This window comes from Lygodium microphyllum, chromosome 11 (genome assembly GCF_053477565.2).
Source record: "Lygodium microphyllum isolate KBCC chromosome 11, Lygodium_microphyllum_v1.1.10, whole genome shotgun sequence".
NCBI lineage: Eukaryota > Viridiplantae > Streptophyta > Polypodiopsida > Schizaeales > Lygodiaceae > Lygodium > Lygodium microphyllum.
The window spans coordinates 88,737,318-88,745,613 of NC_141145.1; positions in this window are offsets into that span (position 1 = coordinate 88,737,318).

The window sequence follows — 8,296 nt, forward strand, 5'->3', positions numbered from 1 at the left end:
AGGGTTTGATTGGCAGATTCTCAACACCCCTCCTCAATCATGACCTGAAAGTACAAAGTGTATAGAGGCTTTAGTGAGAGCAACACCTGCAAAGTGTGGGCATACCACAAACATGGCAAAACACCAGAGGCTGTCACAGAAAAGGCTAAGTGTGGGTACCATAAACATGGTGGACATCCAGAGGCTGTAACAGGGGCCTCACAAAGTGTATAGAGGTTGTAATACAAGGCTACATGAGGAGTTTTTACAAGCTTATGAAAGGAACATTAAGGCAGGTACAATGCTTTTAAAATAGAAAATGAGAGACAAGGATCAATAGGCCCTTGTGGTCTTTTTCAACATCAGGTATTTCTTTGTCAGCATGGAAAATCTTCTTGTCTTTCTTCTCTTCTTCATGATCTTCTTGGTCTGCTCCTTTATTGACTTTGCTTGTAGCATTTTTGAGTTTGCTCTTCCAGTTGTCCCCCTCAAGCAAAGTGGTAGACATGTCTTCAAAATCTTCAAATGGATTCATTGATTTCTCTTTGGTGTAGGCAGCTCCATTTCCTTCTGTAGGTAGAGTAAGAACATCTTCTATGTCATGTAAATAAGCAACACAAGTCATGTTACTCTTCATGAAGTGTATCAAAGGATACAAGAAGAATAGTGTCAAATAACACTTGATAAGTATCAATAGATACTGTTCTTGATGAGCCTGATGTTGATGCTAGATCTTCTTGAACCTTCTTCTTGTTGATTTTGATGTTTTGATTTCTTGCTGAAGACTGAGTTTTGGAGCAGATCAGAGTAGCAAAAACCTTCAGTTGAGTGATAAGAGTGAGAAGGATGAGTTGGAAGAGAAGCTTGATGTGGCTGTTGCTTGAGCTGCTTGATTTCTTCAACTCTTTCAAATCTTCCAAGCACAAATCTCCCCTCCTTGATGTGATTTGATGAGAAATCCTTGTTAGAATCTTCAGTGTTCAGTTAGATTTGAGTGGTAGAGGATCCTTGAGCCAAAAAATGAAGTAGAGATGAAGCTTTGATATTGTGGCTATGGTGGCTTGGTCTTCAATTCTTCTAAATGCTCAAGATCTTTCCTCCTTGATGATTTGATGGGAAAGTTGATCAGATTAGAGTGACAAGGGCTTTGCTGACTCCAGAGAAGTGAGAAATTCAAGTGAAATGAAAGCTTGAAGTAGAAAAGCTATGGCTTCCACAGTAGGGTTCTGAACCTGACTGGTTTTTTCAACGTAGCAGTGCACAAAAGTAGACAATTGACGATCCCTCTGAGTGGAAGAAGGTTTAGATATGGCTCTTCAAAAGCCCTATGGTTGCAGGACTGTTAGCGGCTGGTGTTGATCACACAGAGCGTACGACCAGTAACTGCGCAGTTCTGAATAACGAGCAAGGAAACAGGCTATGCCGGGGCAGGGAGCATGTAATGTCGATCTGTATTGTGATGCAGTGATGCGCCTTGAGCAAAATAAGAAACCCCCAGAAGAAAACATCAGCTATCTCTGCCTGGATGAGGAGATCAAGAAGCTCCAAGTGAGCTGGGTCCTATTGGCTATGGAGGACACCCAAAGCAGAAGTTGAGAAGATTGACAATGCTGAGCTCCAAGGTGTGCAATGCTCAGGTGTGAGGTGCCAGGGAGGAGCTCTGAAAGTAGAGGAACATTTTTCCAGAAGGAATTGCAGTGAGATATGACTTGTGGAGAGAGATCCAAGAGCTTGAAGCAGGCAAAGTGCAGGCTGGCTATGGTTGCCAAGGAAGGTCAAGTAGAGATGGAGGTGAGAAATGGAACCATGAGCTGGACTTGAGTTGACCTGAGGTTAAGATGAGCTGAGAGAGTAGAGGAGAGCTAAGCCATGCTTAGCTGAGCTCTGATACCATGTTAAATATGCGGGATCTAGAGCATGGCAAACTGCGGAATCTATGGAGGATGGAAGATGAAGAGAGAACTCATGATGACATTGACAAGGAAGACAACTGTTATTACACAAGTGAATTAGGTTCCAAGATTGAGACTTGGACTCATAAAGACATTCTTGTGTAGTACTGACAATGACACAGACACTTGATAGAAAGAGACAAGTGCTATTGCATTATCATCATATGAAAGTGATAGTCAAGTACATCATTTTATAGGATTGCTTGGTAGCACACTAAATCCACTGTGCCTATGGGATCTGTCTCTCTTCCTAGAATGAACTGCATCTCCCTAGCTTGGCTGTTCCATACAAAGAGGCATACATAGGGTGTGATTGGCAGATTCTCAACAGAGTGCTTGGAAATGGTGTTTGCACTGGAGAAGTTTCGACACTATCTACTGTCAATGCATTTCAAGTTCTACGTGGATCATGAAGCCTTGTCCTTCCTGATGAACAAAGTAGATGTTAAAGGACGACTGATGAGATGGTTGCTACTATTCCATGAGTTCAACTTCGAAGTGATCACTAAGCTTGGCCGTTCCTATCTCCTACCCGATCATCTATCACAGTTCCTTCAAACAGAAGAAGAGGAACATGATGATCCAGACCTTCCTAATGCTTCTTTGTTTTTAGTTGAAATAGTTACTTCCTGGTATGCAGACATAGCCAATCTCCTAACAACTCAACAGTATCCTCGTGGCATCTCAAGCTGTGAGAAGAAGAAACTTCTGTTAGAATCAGCCCCCTACATCTTGCTAAGCGGTGCAATGTACAAGAGAGGCAAAGATGAAGTATTGCGAAGATGTGTTGCAGGGGATGAAATCGGCATAGTATTGAAAGCATGCCATGATGAACCATGTGGTGGACACTTCACAGGAGAAGCGACAGCCAGGAAGGCTTTGTTAATAGGATACTGGTGGCCGACCCTCCACAAGGATGCATATGACTACTGCAAGAGATGTGATGCTTGTCAGCGAATGGGGAAACCCACCAAAACAAGCGCCATGCCACTGCAACCCATTCTTCCCCTAAAGCCGTTCGAGAAGTGGGGGATCGATTTTGTGGGTCCCATTGATCCACCCACCAGACGGAAGCAAAACAGATACATCTTAGTACGTACGGATTATGTCACAAAGTGGTGTGAAGCTAAAGCCCTGAAGCGGGATGATGGTAACAGCGTAGCCCTGTTCCTGTACGAGAATATTATCACTCGTTTTCCCTCGAGTTGGTAAGTGACAGAGGCACTCATTTCCTTAACAAAATCATGGAGGAGCTGACAGAGCTGTATAAGATCCGCCATCGCAAGTCCACTCCTTACTTCCCTAGTGCCAATTGCCAAGTTGAAGTTATCAATCGCATCCTCTCCTCGATTCTGACAAGAACGATTGCTGCACATCATCGCGACTGGGACGATCGACTTACAGAGGCCCTCTGGGCATACAGAACTTTCCATAAGGCAGCTACAGGATAGACCCATTTTCAGTTAGTGTATAGTATAGAAGCCATCTTCCCTGTTGAGCTGGAATTGCCCTCTTTGCGAGTGGCAGTTAAAGAATGCTTGGGAGATAATGAGTCACTGCAACGCCGTCTCGTGCACTTGGAATGCTTGGATGAGATACGGCGGATGGCCCTACAGTGCATGGAAACCACTCAAGCACGATGCAAGACCTATCATGACAGTTTCATCAAGCACAAGGAGTTCAAAGAAGGTGATCTTGTCCTGGCCTATGATTCGAGATTTGGCAAGTTTCCTGGTAAGCTTCAACAACGGTGGATGGGTCCATACAAGGTACTTGCTGTCAATCCTAACGGCTCTCTTCAGGTGTAGACCGTTGATGCCTCTGATGATCCTTTCTTGATCAATGGCTATTTTCTGAAAAAGTATTTCCCTCCCTGGGGATCTTGGCAATCACAGTCGACCTACCCTTTCCCTTTTGGGCGGCACACTGTCCTTCTTGTCATGCTTCTGATAGCCCTTATGATTCTCCTCATGAGGCGGTCTCGTTCTGCTAATCCCTCGTAGAAACATCTCAACCCGACCCTGTTCTCTTCTCGTCTGATCCAACAACGGTGGCGAGGTTGGTCCTGACATATGGTATTTCTACCATTCTCTTTCTTAACAAAAAAAAAGGAAAAAGAAAAGAAAAGAAAAAAAACAAAAAGAAAAAGAAAAAAAACGAAACTATTATGGAAGAAAATGAAGAAATTCCATGTCATAATAGGCCTCGTTCCAAGAAAAGGTGGAAACACCCTTGGGCCGGAAGTTGACTGTGGAAAAGGTGGCAACACCCTGTAGTTCAGAATAGCTAACTCACCAGCAGAACCTCTTTAGAAAGTAATTCGAAGCCACCTCCTTGGGTGTGCTGTCTCTGCAATATCAGTCCGTCTGTCCTTCTTAACAGACGACTCTTCTTACAAGTCATTGAAGTATGAGATTTGTAGGCTGCCTCCCTGGGTACGCCTTGTCTTCAAGATCCTGATGACAACAATAGCCGACATGATCTTCATCACCAACCCCTTGAATGATGCGAGCTTTCATCCTAACAGGATGGGGATGTGCATATGGGTTGCCCTTTGAATCTAGGAGCGAGTGAGACAAAGGGTGGGTTAAGTGACCAGTTTTTCCCTTTAAATCAAATGAGAGGTGAGGTATGTGAATGGAGTGTTGCACACATGGGATGGGCCTCTCAATGCACAACACACGATCTGTTCCTGTGCATTGCACCATAAGGCTCCCTGGCCTTCCTTCTTGCACTATATGCCGGCGCAGGGAGGGATGCACATTTGCACCATCAAAGCGCACAAGGCATACAACCTCTGTACAAGTGACAGTGAGGATTACATCAATGGGTTTCAGGAATGGGTTGCCCTCTGTATCTATCAACAGAGCGTGAGACAGAGGGTGGACTGAGTGTGACTGGAGTTTCTTCAATCAATTATCGAGAGGTGAGGATTGAGGGATGTTAAGACAATTGGAGTCAGTACGTTTCTATTTTCCCATACACCCACGGGATTGGTCTCTGCCATCAGCAAAGGACATGTCCCTCTATTATGTACACTACACCACAAGGCTCCCTGGCCTTCCTGCTTGCACCTATGCCAGACAGGTTGGATGCACTAATGCACCATCAATTGTGCACCCTGGCATACTCCCTCTGCACCATTCCTTTGTCGATTCCTAAACCGGGTGTGTGCTTTGGGTCCCATCATTATTTCCTCGAGTGATGTTAGTAATGGGACGAGTGACTGATTTTTTATTCCATTTGAGTGATCGTGAGTTGAGTGTAATATCCCTTGTCATTGACAAATTTCCTGCGATTTCTTCAACCAGCTACCTCCCTGGGAGCTGCCACGTGGTCCCTGCCATGAAGGACGTGTGCTGTGAAGACACCTTGTTACCTCCTGCAGCCGACAATGACACAAGATGCAACCTCGATCATCGACATTCCTCCTCGGCAATATGGACCAAGTTTTTCTAACCCTACACCTTCTATTTCTCAGTGACGGTCATGTCTTAAGTGTGGGGACGTTCGTGGTTGGTTTGATGTGTGGTACTAGGTCCTTGATGTTGGGTTTACCCTTCCTGCTAAGGTTTTAAGTGTGGGGATGCGTCCCTACGCGTCTATGATGCATACCCCCATGCATATACTCTGCTATGATCATGCATCTATGCCATCACTTCATTTTAACCTGATGGGGTCCCTTCCCCACTCATTCGTTTTATTTCACCCTGTTCCCAGAGTTGTTTCTTGGCTGGTTTTCTTTATATTTTGTTTTGTGATTTTTCTATGTGAACGCACCCTACGTTCACCAGAATCCCAATCCAACCTTACAACCGTGTTCGTCCCTTCAAAATGCCCATTTTTCCTTTTTACCAACCCCTATTCCAACAGACGGTTTTGAAGTTATTAATTTTTGAAGCAATTCCTATAAAATGGATAGTTTTCCATGTGAACGCGTCTTTTTTGCTTCGGAACCCTGATCTGATGTACTAGCCCTGTCCTACCCATTCCTCGTGACATTTTTCCTTTTTAATCTGTGTCATTTTGATGCACAGTTCATCCGTGATTAATTTTTGCGAGTTTTCGGGCCCTTTTCGTGCTTATTTTTCACATTTTTCCATGTGAACCTGCCCTATTTGCATCGGAATTCCAGTTTGATTTGACAGCCATGTCCGGCCAGCCTTTTTTTCACTTTTTTATTTTTCCTCCCCCCTCTTCCAACTGTCGGATTTTTAGTTATTAATTTTTTAGAGTGTTTTTTGATGTGTTTTTCGTGTTTTTTGATGTGAACCCCTCCTAATTCCTTTCCAACTGAGTTTTGATGCGCTAGCCCTGTGAATCCCTCCCCCTTGGACATTTTTCCTTTTTACTGTCCTCTATTCTCGTGCATGGTTTTTCCCGTATTAATTTTCGAGTCTATTTACGGGCTCATTTTTGGGATTTTTCCCATGTGAACGCATCCTATCTTGATCAAAAGTGTGTTTTGCTATGATAGGGTTGTTGGATACATTGTTCTGCACAATTTTCCTTCTTTCTACACTTCATTTCGATGCGCGGATTTTCCGATATTAATACCCGTACGTGTTTTTGGGTGTGTTTTTTGCGATTTTCCCATGTGAACACCCTGATTTTTCCCCGAAACCCATGTTGCATGTTTCCATAATTTTTTCCTTGTCTCCCGGCATATTTTTTCTTTTTACAGATTTTCGATTCGACTTACAGTTTGGGTTTTATTAAATTTTCTTCCTTTTTGCCGGGTGACCGCTTTTCTCGTGTCGCGCATGAACGCACATGTTTTTGGTTTTATGTGCCTCCGGAGGCCCCTGTGGCGTATATGGTTTACGCATTGCCGTCCCTGCCCTGTTTGCTCCCGTCATTGTAAATTTTTTTACCCGTGCCCCGCGTATGCGCGCGGGACGGGGGTGCGTTCCTTTTGCACACCTATATTCAATTTATTTTTATTTAAAAAAATTTCAAAAAAAAGAAAAGAAAAAAACCAAAAATCAAACACACACAACAACCAAACAACCCACATTTATTTAAAAAAAACAATAAAATAATAATAACAATAATAATGAATACAAACAAAAAACAACCACACCCACACAGAGAAAAAAAAAGGGCCAAGAAGAAAAGAAAAGAAAAGAAAAAAACAGAAACAAATAAATATCCCATTAATCATCCAATAACTTTACAAAACAAAACTAATCATATAAAAAATCATTAAAAACCTAAATTAAAAAAAGAGCTTACCTGCCTTCTCACGCGACGGTCCGTCCCTCCTCCCACGCTCCCTTGTCGTCCAAGCCCTCCGTCCTCCTCTCCCTGCGTCATCGCATCAATGCCTCTCCCCAACCTCCCCCTCTCCCTCCTCGCTCCGCTCCTCCGCGCCGCCCGCCGCTGTGCCTCTTGCCTCCTGCTGCACCAACCTTGCGTTTGTCCACGAGCACAACCCTGGGAGCGCTTCCCGCCGAACAACGTGCTGCTGACGCTGGTGGGGGCGGGGCTGCTGTGGCTGGGGTGGACGGGGTTCAATGGCGGGGACCCGTATGTTGCCAACATCAATTCCTCCATCGCCATCCTCAACACCAACGTCTGCGCCGCCACCAGCCTCCTCGTCTAGACCACCCTCGACGTCCTCATCTTCGGCAAGCCCTTCGTCATTGGCGCCGTCCAGGGCATGATCACTGGCCTCATCTGCATCACCCCCCGCCGCAGGTACACTTGACGCCGCCCCCGCTCTCGCTTCCCGTCGCCGCCGGTTGCCGCCGTTGCTGCCGACTGACGCCACCGCCGCCCTCCTCGCCCGCTATTCCTCCTCTTCCTGCTCCTTTTCCTCCTCCTCCTCCTCTTTCTCCCCCTCCTCCCCTGCCTCTTCCGCCTCCTCTTCGCCTCGCCTCCCTCCACCATCCTCCCTCTCCGCCCCGCCTCCCCACTCTCCTACCGCGTGCGCGTCCTCCAACCACCTCTCCACCCTCCTTTGGGCACCCCGCCCGTCCCTCTCCTCAGGCACCTTGCCCCTTTTGCCAATAATTTCTCAATTGAAAATGCTTCCATAAATGGCCAAAGTATTATTTGAAGCCAAAATCCTAAATTTAATACTTCACCTTATGAATGTTTATTTTAAATTCCAAAAATCGGTTGAAAAATCATAGATAAATTACAACACATTGTTGACACTTGTTGGATTGTTGAAATTCCACCCTTACACTTCACAATATATTCATGTGTCCTATATCCCATTCTACTTATTATTTAAAAAAAAACAACAAACACGAAAAATAATAAACGAAAAAAAAAACCAAACACTCTACACAATACAAACACACCTAAAATACAATTAAAAAAACCATAAATAAAAAACATATATATATATATATATA